The following is a 12,863-nucleotide window of genomic DNA, read 5'->3' as shown; positions in this document are numbered from 1 at the left end:
ATTTTTTTCAAGATAAAATCTTGCTGGAGAAAGAATATTATCCAAAAGCAGTTATTCTGAATAATTTTTGTTTTTACAAAGGAAGTAGCTTATCTTCGTAAAAGTAGCCTGATGTCAGGCTCTTTGGAGAGATGGTGTCGGTTACCTTCCAATTGTTTTGGGTCAAACTGACTTCGGCAGTGGTGGAAGCACATCCTTTGCTGTTCTTTCACTAACAGCTTACAACAATAGTCACAGCTTTTTGAGGGACTGGGGAAATCAGCCTGCTTGTGCAAGGATGACCAGAGGAGGGTCATCCCCTTTGCTTTTGAATAAACTGCTACAAGGATTTGGTGCAAGTTCTCTTTGCATCACTGGGGTACTATTTGAATTCTGATGGGAGTATGTAAGTATTTCCGCCCCCGATTAAAAATTCTAGTGAAATAGACATTAGACGTAAAGGGTAGGATTCAGCTGAAGAGACCTAAATATGGTTATAGGTAGCCAACCCCATGCGAGTTAGGTGCTTCAAGTCCCACTGTACTCACATTGTCTCATCTGAAGGTGCACAGCTGTAACTAGTCTGAGCAATGTGCTAATCTCTATTGAGTACACCTTGTCCACATGTGGACACCTGCATGTSGACATCTGAATATAGGTATCCTAATTTAATACAAAATTTAGGTGGATTCAATTCATAATTTAAGAGACGCAGTGAAAACTAAGACACAGCTCTATTCTTTCAGATGGGTCATTACCTCTCACTCCATACCTATATATCATAGCATCCAGATAGACTGAAACTCTGAGGCTCCTGTCAGTGCTTATATCCACCAATTACATAGCAGTGCAATCATATCTATCCCTCTCTTTGAAAACCAGTCATGACAGAAAAGAATCAGAGAATCACAATCAGCTGCTTCTCTTTTCCTGTTTACCAACTTTGAGCCATCCAAAAAACACACACTTCATTCCAAAATCTTTCTGTTTAAGTTTGTCTCCTAATGGAAATTAGCTTCAGTGCTCATCAAATCTGCTCCCTCTCTTCCTAAGGGTCGCCTGTGATGAGGAAAGCTGTGAAAGCAATGATTTAAGAGCTCACCAAGCTCCGTTTGCCCCCAGGGACACTACTAGGAAATGATTCCAATTAATACAGCTTTACAAATGCTATAATCTGTACTGAAACAGGAAAATCTTGTGACCATAATCAGCTGACAGTTCCTTCCTCTGCTGGTCTAGGTGGCACACCCTGAGGTTCCCAAAAGCGTGGCAACAAGGCAAGATAGCAGCAGAGTAGCTAGGTATGGATACTGTTGATTAGCTCTGCTTTTCTTACCATTGATGGTCTCAACTTCCAATTTCATTTAAACCATAAATGGCTTCCAGAAGGACTCAGGGGAAAAAAAAATCTATTAATRTTACAGGGTCAGAGAAAATTGGTAAAGATAATGTCTAACTAGGGAGAGATTTTTTGTTCTCTTCTTAATCARATCTGCACCTTAGTTGAGCAGAGAGTAATTCACTGATGGACTAGCTAAGTATACTGTGTATTTGAGTAAAAAATATGTTTTTGAAATCCTGGCTGACTTCAAAAGTAATAGAATCAAGTCTTTTGGAAAACAGCCTATCAAATATACACTGACTGAAACCGACAGGAGTAAGCATGACTTCATTTAGTATTCATTTCAGAGTGGCTGTTGGTATAAAACTGCAGTATCATCAGGCAGCAAAGCAATAGTTGGTTCACTCTCCCTAGAGGAAAACTGAGAAACAGTTACATTTAGGATATTTAGTAGCTGATRCCTGCCAATTTTAGAAGCTTGGAGACATGCTTCTAAAATACCAATTTCAATGGAGATCTGGTAATCTTTCACATAGGTAAACAGTCCCAAGTTACATGTAATGTAAAATGTGCCAGAGTCAGAGCAGAAAGTATTACTGAAAATGGCCTTTTCCTCCAAAACAGATGTTATTTTTGAAGGATTCCTCCTAAACAGAAACTGAAACTCTACCTATAAACTCTGAATCCAATCACATCTCTAAGGAGGATCCATTGGCCTGTAATGTCAAAGAAGCAACAATCAAAATTCTCTTTGTTATAGATTATCATCACGTGAGGCAGAAAAAGGGACAGGCAGTAGGTAACTATTGTTTGGTCTCTGAACACGGTATGTGCATSCAAAATTAGAACAAGAAGCAAAGTGACAAAATAAAATCTCATACAGCAGATGCAAAATAATTTGAAGTAAAATTCCTTTGGAGGGGAAAAAAAAATCTCAGGCCAATTTATTTACATAGCTGAAGACACAACACACAGGAGCTCTGAAAGACTATCCAAGTGTCTCAGGAATGTATATGATTTCAAGCCAGACTAGATTTGTCTTCTACCCAGAATTTCACATGATTAACAGAATGACTTGCAGCAAAAACAAAACTCTATTTGCTAAAGGAACCCCTTAGTGTAACTAAAATAACAGACCAGTCAGAGGAATACAAGAATTCCACTCACCCCTCGATTCGTCTGCTTTGGCCAAGAATGTGGAGTGTGGAAAGGTGAGAGGAAAGAGAGCAAGACTTCCAATTTGAGAAAAAGGATATATGTTTGCAAGGGATGGAGCACAGTATCCTACTGTAATACTCTAGTGGTCTACTGTAACATTTACAGAGACTGTGGACACAAAGGTGTATCCTTAACTTCCAAAATCAAAACAAACCTGAGCAAAAGCAAAATGAAAAATAAGATGAATAATTTATGAATAAATCACATCAAGAGAAAAAGAAGAATATTTCCAAAGGGATAGCTTCYTGACAAGCTTCAGCTCTCTTATTATTTCTTATAGAAAGAACATGGAAGTAGTAGGCTGAAAAATGGTGAAAGAAAGAGGTAAATTCAGATATCATTTTATAGCTTTGCTTGACTGCAACAGTTGTTCACACTGAAGCCTAGAAAAGGTGTGAAATGCTGTCAGATGAGAAAAGTAGCCTCTTCTGTGCAGGTGCAAGAGGCTACAGTAGCTTCAAACCAATTACAAGGGCAATTCTGCCTCAGTATGTTCACGTGTACCCAGAGGAAGGCCTCTAAACCTTTACAAAGCAAAACTATGGAATGACCTTTGAAAAAGAATAGTGGGACTAAAACTCAACTTGTCCAAAAGCACATTTCTCAGATTTGGATGATATGGCTGCCTAGTGTAACAGTGGACTGGACTAGGTGCTTCAGGAGGCCCTTTCAAATTCATATCTGTATTTCTACATATACTTAAGAAAATGAAAGCTGCCAACTATGACACAATAAATTACTATCATCTCCCAGATTTTCCTGCTGACTTGACTCAGCAATATGATCAGTAAAGTCTAATTTTCATCCACAAGGCTAGTTTTCTAGAATGCCAAAATCCATGAAATCCAAAGATCAAGATTCAGGTAGGATCTTAAAGTCAAATATTTCTTTACTTAATGACTTTGTCTTCAAAAGTGCTTACCAAGCTACAGAGACATCCCYATTCACAGTAGCTCCTGGTAACAGGAGTCAGTAAGTCAGAAGTAAGTCCTAACAGGAAGTCAGAAGTTCAAGTCTGGATTTTGGTGTCCAACTTGAAGGTCCTTCAAATCTTTGTACTATTTAAAGAAGGTACTTCAACTCTAACTCTTGTACCAGTCCAATCGCTTCTATATCCTTCGCTCCAATAGACTTTTTTAAATATAATTTTTGAATGAATCTGCTCCATTTGGAAGTGTTCCATTTATACAGTATTGAAAGAAAAAAACACGTTCCCCTCCACTCCAGAAAATAAGCCTTAGTCTCCCAGATTAACCAGCACTAATGAATTCAGATATGTACTTCATGTATCAATTCCTGTATGGTCAGAGAAAATGGAAAAACCGACTGCTGTCTCCCAACATATTAAAAAAATCCCAAACTGTCCAATCCCAATCATCACATTTTAAAATATGTTCACCACACTTGCAAAAATTTAGGACCATCTTTTATTTAATTATTTTCAGGAAATAATGGAAGATTTCTTTTAAAAGTTAAATCCCAGGACCACTGTTAGCAGAATGCAGAATGCATGAGATCCTATTTTAATGCAGCTTTCAGGAGCAAAATTTTCACAACGCTTCAAGATGTCTTTTGAAATAAATGTCTAGTTATTAGATCATTATTATAAAGAGAGCAATTTTGTAACAATAGAATATGTGAACAGCTGAAAGAAATACAGAATCATGAATCCTAAGCAAATAAAAATCTTCCATAAAGGAAGCATTCTAAAATATATTTCCAAACAATGGTTGACTGCAACCAAGTAATTCGCACCCCGTTGTGAAACAAACTAATAATTTTTAGCAGACATCAGGACTCAGAAGCAAACAATGATTCCCTCTTCCCTCTCCTTTCCCTTCTAGGCTGACTTGCTAAAAAAAAGTGTGATTAAAAGTAGCATATATTAAGTCCAAGAATTGAACTCACTTGCAGATCTAAAAGCAGTAGCTTAGTAAGTGTATTTTTTCCTCAAGTTCCTATTTCTATGAGAACGCTATTAAAAAGAATCGACCTAAAGGCTTCAATGCTAGCTTAACACTGCAAAAGAAATCACTTTCTATCAGAAATATTTTTGGCAACAGCTTTTACTATTGTTTTCTGTAGTCCTTCTTCCAAAGGCCGTTGTGCTATAAGGAAATGGGTACAAGCACAGACCTCGTGTAGTTGACAGTATCTGYATACGATCATTTTGTAGTTATTTGGACTAGCACTTTTAGTTGGGCAGCTGAAAACCAAAGGGCTCAAGCTTACTGAGTAGGGAAAAGTTTCACACGTGCCATACATTAAAACAGCAGCCACTTCTGCTCAAAATGACKTTGCATTCAATGCAATATTTTTATGTTGAAACTACAGAGGAAATTTTATTCTTAGCTATCCAATAAATTCTTTAAGTTGCTTAGGGTACCCTAGTCATGCTGAGAGTATAAATAAACCTCTGAACGCTAAGAATCAAGGGGTTGTGTTGAAATAGCTGAGTGACAAYTTCAGACTTTGCTGGACTGATAGGTATGAAGAACACCAGTTAAATCTAAAGCACCTAAGGGCATACTTCCACGGAGGCGCTGCAGGCTTCCTTCAGACTTCTGTGGTTTATGCAGGTGGGTCATCCTTTTCCCCGGGCCCTCTCTAGATCGTAACATGGCTAATCAAGTGKCTGTTTTCTCTCTGGCATTAGGCCCAGCAACTGTCAAAGGGAGGGAACATGCTGATGAAGGAACCTCAAACAGTTCAGAGGGTTTTTAGGCCTGGCTAATCCCTGAAATGTTTGGTCAATTTGCTAAATCTTTATCCCCATCTGGAATAAAGACCAGTCTGCTTATGTGGCCTGAAAATTTAACAGAAGCAGACTCTCCTGAGACTTTTAGTGCTCTTAATATCAGAGAAGAATTAAAGYGCAAATTGTTTTTTTTTCCTTTTTAACTATTAACATTTGCTGGTTGACCCTGTTATAAAACCTGAGGCTGTTTGCATTTTACCTAACCCATTCACCTGTGTCTGTGGTAGGGACATAGGCATTTCAGATGTTTGACTGCCATGCAAAGACTGTATATATTTTTGATACCGTTTGCACTATTGTTATCAGAGTGCAGAGTGCACATTCTACTGGAAAGAAACACCCCTGTGCTGAAGAGTTTAGCTAATACTGACTTTAAGTCTGTTCAGAGAACAAAAGGGCTTGTTGCCCAAACTGAACCAGTTTTATGGCAGTCAAGCAACTGAYACTGCTTAGTAATAAAGCTAACAGTAATCCAGTAATAAAGGCACTTAAGCAATAAACTACATGATTCTGTTCTAGTAGCCATTTTGAAATGCCATTCTAAAAATTTTTTATTGTCTGAAAGCTTTAYCCAAATCAAGAACTTAAGGTAGGAGAAATTTTTAAAATTAGAGATGTGAACTCTAATTTTTACTGTGATTTTTACTTCTGCAAATAGTTTATAGCTGGATTTTTTGATGTTCAATATTACCATTTTTGCTATCTTCTTCCCTCCCTCTCTATAAACACAAGTAATTCAGTTATGAGGCAGCCCACACTTTGATATAATCTGTGTGGAGCAGAGACTGGGCTTTTTGTATATTTATATGGTTTTTAGAGCAGCAAGGACTCGAGTGGACTCCTTATGTAGGTATGACTACATAAAACAGGGATGCAAAATAAAGAGTTATGACTGATATGTTTCTTCAGTCATATAATTCTAACCCTTATTTAAAATCAGAGCTTGAAGTTGCAGAGAACTGGTGGTTTTCTGAAAGAATTGGCCCCAGGAACCTATTTTGGTTTGGTGTAGGAGGTTAACAACACAAYGTCTGAGGGCTCTGAAACAGGGGTCTCCTGCTTTTATAACATGCTAGGATAAAGGAAGCTCATAATGGTCAGTGTTTTTGGTTAGTAGAATATGGCTCCTATGCAGTGAGGGGAAATAATGCAAGACGGAGGTGATAGTCAGTCCATGACCACATTAATTTTTTACCTGTAGGTTTTTAGGATTTGTGTAGCCTTAAGRTTCCACATCTCTGGCTCGTATGCAAGTCCCCTGAAAATCACTACCCTGGTCCTTCCCTCTCTTCACCACTTTAAGCAGGCTGATGGGAAACAATAAGATTTTACTGAAAATCCAGTTTTTTTCATTTCTCAATTCTGTGTGTAGTTCCARTATTTTTCAGTGCAAGTTCAGCTTYSCTGCAGGAATAAARAAACAGCAGCTTGTGTCTGCTCAGGCTCCAAAGCAACACCTTGTTAGTAAACTGTGGAAAGGAAAGTTCACTGAAAGACACAAAGCACAAAATAGCTTACGCTGTAGTGATACGGTGCTTGTTGCATTACTGAACATACAGACTGCTCGGTCACTTCACCTGTACAACCAAATTCTATCTTAACTTTGCAAGCACAGCCCTAGTCCAATCAGCTCCATAACCAAGAGCAAATTTTGTCTCATTCTTAAGAGAGATTGTCCTGGTACTTAGCAAACCCCTCACTTTTACCCCACAGATCTTATCCTCCAAGCTCAGTCTCCACTTCCCGTAGGCTGGATAACTGAATGAACCGTGGACTAATTTTATCAAGAAACTGATTATGAAAATCTGACCCAAAACTTGGAACAGAGCTCAATATGACGTATACAGAAAGTATTTACAAGTTCTACCATACGGAAGTGTTTGGATGCACCTGAAATTTCATTTTGTGCTTTTGTTGCTCAATGTTGAGAGCCCTGGTCCAGGGTTTTGGTGTGCCAGAACAATGAAACAGACTTGCACGTTCCAGCTGCACCCTCCCTAAGGATGTGCAAACAAAAGCTTTAGAAGCTCCAGGACATAGCAAGGAACAAGTGACATTACATACATAATTTACACACTATCAGAAAAATATACTAGAAAAAGACATTTAATCACACACCTTCTTGAAGCCTCCTTTGGGTATTTTTCTTACTACTTCTTTCCTCCTAAACCCTCAGCATGTAAATTAGGCTTGTATATACTACTTACATCACTGTATCATGCAATCCAAAAGTTAAACTTGAATGAGTGTCCAAGAAGGTATTTCTGGGAAAGAATTAGCATAATTACCACTTGCAAATAGCCTAAGGAAAGAAAAGAAAAAGGGGGAGAGAGAGAGAGAGAGAGAGAGAGAGAGAGACAAACCAAATGGGTGTTAGACGCACATTTAGGGAATAAAATACACATGGATGCCAAAAGTAAGTTTGGCTTCTTCAGCTCTGCATGTATATATAGAAATACAAAACCACACAGGGTTACAAAGCAGAAGCTATACTATGTTTGCTTAACAAATTAAATATAGATACTTAAATGAAAATTAAACAGTCAGGTCTTTGTTATTGTAGTAGAGCCAAACCTGTGTAAAAGTCCATAGAATAAATAATCTATATAATCCTCTGGATAAAGTAATTCAACAGAATAACTCATTTCCACTCCAAGAATTTGCTTGTGCCTATCTGCATGAGTAGGTCTCCATCTTTAATTTAAACTGCAAATAGAATGTGCAGTTATCTTCTCTAGGGCTTTGCAGTTGCTTTTCTCTGACTAGGTTGTAGGATTCAGGTGGTCCTTAACCTAGATAGGATAAGATACAGCATATAAAGGTCTGTTTGCAATTTCAGTTCAGGTTTTCATAATCAATTTCTTAATAAGATTATGTTCAAGGTTCATTCAATTATCTCAGCACAGAACCTAAAGTTTCTCTCAGTGTTATGTTTTACAATAACACTTCTATTCTTGTTATCACGTTTGATAATGCTGTTTACTCCCCATTTATTTGTGATTATTGGCCTGGAGCTCGAATGATAGAATACCGAGCATCTCTTCAGCATCTCTTCATATTAAAAAAAAGAAAAAGAAAAAAAAGGTGACGGAAGAAAAAGTTAGCCATCTTTTCCAAGCCAGTTGTGCAGTATGAAGGAGAGATACTGAGACTGCTTGGAAAATATTTTTTAATTCAAAACTACAACAAGCATGACTATCTGTCAAAGAAAGGGGAAAAGCAGGAATAATTAGGATCACATTTTTCCAAAACCTACTGAAATTTCACTACTGATTTTCATGGCAACCAGATGCATCTCTTAGAAAATCCTGATGGGCGCTAATTGCAACTGCCCTTCTCAGTGGGCAACAAGCTCCTGAGAGCTGCTAGAGAAAGTCCATGCCAAGGACTCACAGACATGCCAAGGCATGTATGTGTTTTTTTCCTTTGTTCTTTTCTTTTTTAAACAAATATTATCCAAATATTTTGACTACAAAATAGTAAGGTTTAGAAAACAAAAATGTTGGAGGTCAGACTCTTTAGCAGCCAGAACAGGTGCAAACGTATTGATTTCAGAGGCTGTATGCTGCATACAAGCCAGCATGGGATTTAGTCCTTTCCTCTCATCTTGATAAAGAAACACAAAGTTTGTAGGGAGGGGGTCTTTTTTTTTTTCCTGTTGGATACACAGATGTACAGGTGAAAGAGTGCTCTTTCTCAATAGAGAATTCTTTAGTTCACCTGTGGAGCTCCAGGGAGTTGCATTTAGGGCCATATGGATGCCTAAAAGAAATGCTTTGGAAGAAGAGCTGGACTGGACCCTAGTGTAGGTTGCTCATACAAGGGAGTAGTTTTACTTTCCCTCTACACTGCAGGTAAAGCCAGACATCAGAAACGGTTTAGTGGTTTAGCCTGGGCAGCATAGGCCTCACTGTGTGGGCTGCAAAACCTGTGTACTGAACCATATGCTGACAAATCTCAGCTCAAAATAGCTAATTTTAAAGCCTGGTTGGACTTGTCTCTACACACAGTATAGTCAAACTTTTGACTGCAGTACAGACATGCCCTGGATTGTTTTACCAAATTATTCYACCCTGCTCTATATTCGTTTCAAACCCATTTCTTCTGTCTAATCAAAGCCTGGACTTGTAGAGGAATTTCAACTTTGTTTGTGAGCTCCGGCTGCCTCCTGGTGTCTGCTGGGATGTGGAGCGCATGAAATACACTTAGACTATTAAGGAAGAAAAAACACGTAGCACTTCAGGAGAATTTTAAGTCCATGTGAGAGAAAAGACTAGTCTTGACAGTGTCAGTGTTTTGTACGGTATTCTAAGAAAAAAATGCTGCAGCACTTTAAGTTCATTCTATAAATTAAGTATTGTGCATATTTATTCACTGGAATGTGTAAGTAAATTGTAAAACAAGATACGTTATGGGAAACGCAGTGTAAAGCATACATTAGCTGGTTATGGCTCATGCATCTCAGTYTCATAGACCAAAGCCAGACACTGTTAAGTCTAACTAGCTGTACTGTCTACATGAGCTGAGGAAATAGGAGAGGAAAGGCTTTTYCCACCCAGAAATCCAGAGTGGAAGGTGCTCTGAGGAGAAGGATTACAGCACCAGCTGGCAGAGTAGCCAGAGGAATGCCAGGCAGGCAAGGAATTCAGCTCTGCAGCACTCTCCCCTCCTTYCAGTTTGCACTTAGCTGAAACAGGTCAAAAAGATTATTCCAAGTGCAAAGCAGTTGCTTTTTCTAATGGATGAGAGAGCGTGTATTTGCAGAGACAGGTTTCACACAACCACCCTTGAAGCCTGACTTTTCTGGAGAGATAAGGCTTAAACAGTGCAGATATTATGCCATAGGGAAGTAAGTAAAGAGAAAAAATTACGTCTAAGCTACAAAAGCAAAACTTCCCATCTGAAAAGATACAAGATGTTTAACATCCAATCTGTGCAGGTCAGGACTGAAAATAATCATTTAAACCTGTTTTGGTCCTTGATGATGCAGAGGCTGTGTGGTAGGGACCCCAGAGACATGTACACATCTCTCTCCAAGRGCTTTAAAACTGTTGATGTCTGATGCAACTGAAACATCTACAGAATAAGATAAAATCTTTTCAAAGTAAAGAACTGACCTAGCGCCCTAGCAAAGCMCTCCCTCTTAACTCAATCTTTACTCTGGCACCTAGCTACATGTACAAACACTCTAGACTGCAATTGTATTAAGCACAACTTTYTCTTGCAAATGAGAATACTAGCCTCAAACTAGTTCAAACATAACAAAACAAGGATCAGCAGCTTTTCATTATGCTTCCCCTTCTTGATGGGGCAAATTTTTCTGCCAAAGTTATACTAAGTACCTATTTTCAAGGACCACTAACAATTTTGATATGACTTCCCTATATATGCAGGTGCCCTCAGCTGCACACACTACTGTTCACAGTGTGTGTCATTTCTGAAGACAGAAAAGTTCACTTTAAGGACTGAACATAGAGGGAGTTTAACTTTTCTTGGGTATTGCTCTGCAGCTATACTGGAAGAAGTGTGCAAGGAGTAGGATTTAATGTTACAATAGTCAGATAGATTATAAGACACACCCRGAAGAATGTCTCAATTTTCAACACAAATTTACAGGACTAGCTTTGCAAATAAAAGCCTAGTGTTTCATATGGCCTTGATTCAAAAATCCCAGAGGGAGTTCAGCTGTATCTACTCCAAAGAAACAAAAATTTCATCGTCCTATGAGATTTCTTACATATTATGTAGAAACCTTCACACATCAAAATGAGTGCAACGAGCCAAACATGCAAAATGGATAGTGCATATTTTGAATTGTCTGTAGCAAGTGACTAAGGAATAAAGAACAGGAATACAAGCTCTTCCTTTGCCTACAATCATGCTTTTCTGCTTCCTTGAGTTCTTTYGGATTATGTATTGAGGAACCAGTTCAAAGTTCCTTAAAGATGCTTATATGAATGAACACTACTTCAGCCAGGTCCAAAGGATCTGAGACCAGGAAAGAAAGAKAACATATTTTTTTCCTGTATGCACATGAATCAATTTCTCAGACAAGGAATATAGACCATCTCTGTCCTCCTGGAGATACTTGGGAAACATTGGCAGGGGAACATGGAAAGCTGTGCTATTGCTTGCACCCATCTTGCCTGTAGAAAAGCACTTCATCTCAAGCAGCCTTGTGCACTCTGCAATTGATATTTTCAGTTCAATAGCTAAACTAAATAAATAAAGATCAGATCACTGAAAAGTTTGTTTTTGTTTTCTTGGAAATAGTCCCATATTTCATTCCAAATCAAACAAATGCTTGGCAGAACMTAAACCAAACATTTCAGTCAGCACYGGTGCTCCCCATGCACACCCTCTTTTTGCTGAATGATGAAGACATTCACCCAAAGCATGGGAAGTGCAGATTCAGCTCCATTCTCTGTATAAGGGCATTTAACTCTTGTCACCTACCTTCTACATGCGGTAAGGGATGGCCAGGCACAGCTCCCTCACTCAAAGTGCAGAGTTTTGTTTCAAACACTTAGCAGTTGCCTTGAAGAGGCATTATATCTCCCCCTCCTAGCTTGTCTCACTTCAGGGCGTGTCCTACCTCATATGTTTTTTAAAAAATAAATATCTGCTTGTTAATAATGTGTGCACTACCAAGGCACTCTAAGGAAGATCTATGTGAAAATACCCTTTAACCTCACAGTTCATGCCCTGAGACAGTTGCAAAAGAGACTCCCAGGAGGAGAAAGTTTTCAAAACTGGGTCTTCCGCATTCTTGCTGGACTGGCTATGGAGTAAGTTACAGAAATGCTTGATTCCCTTTTATTCATCTAGTATAAAACAACAAAATTTATGCAATGCAGCAAGTTCAGACAAATAGCTTTAGGATGCCAAATCTGCATTTTTCCTTGAAGAAAATAATCCCTTTCCCCCACCCTGCTTCCAAAGGGATTAAAAAGAATCTGCCGGCCCATCCCTCCAGGCTTGCATATACAAAAGCAGCACTCTGTAAGTTCATTTATCTCTTGAGTCAGAATAGATTCCCATCTAGTAAATGAAAGATTTCTTGGACCTAATAAAGAACAACAATTCATAGTTAATGTCTTTAGCAAGAACTTTTGATACACTCCCAGAAAATAAACCTGTAACTAATATCCTAGAACTGGGATTGTCACTAATCTTGCCAAGTTAACCTAGTGCGTGGCTTGGAGATTAAGGAAGATAATATTAACCCTCTGGGTAGGATTTCTTAAAACAGCTCAAGGCGGGGCACTTCTAGAGAGTAAGAAGCAGAAGAGAGTATAGGGATGATGGCTTCTCCCTAGCACTGCACTCCCCGGCTGGTTGCTGAGCAGAAAGGATATTCGTATCCCATTCCTGTCCCTCATGGTAGTAACACACATGCACTGTAGCTCCAGGCTCAGACAAAACTCTTATCCTCCATCTTACTGTCCTTATTTCACTCCACTGAGCAAAGGATGGCCCCAAAGGACAACTCCACTCCAAGAAATGTGAAAGCTTCTGAGGAATTCATGACCAAGAAATTCAGAGGCATGGAAAGCATAAAGTATG

This window comes from Rhea americana, unplaced genomic scaffold, assembly GCF_003343005.1.
Source record: "Rhea americana isolate MKP2758 unplaced genomic scaffold, rheAme1 scaffold_7, whole genome shotgun sequence".
Lineage (NCBI taxonomy): Eukaryota > Metazoa > Chordata > Aves > Rheiformes > Rheidae > Rhea > Rhea americana.
Note: the sequence above shows the minus strand (reverse complement) of the source record.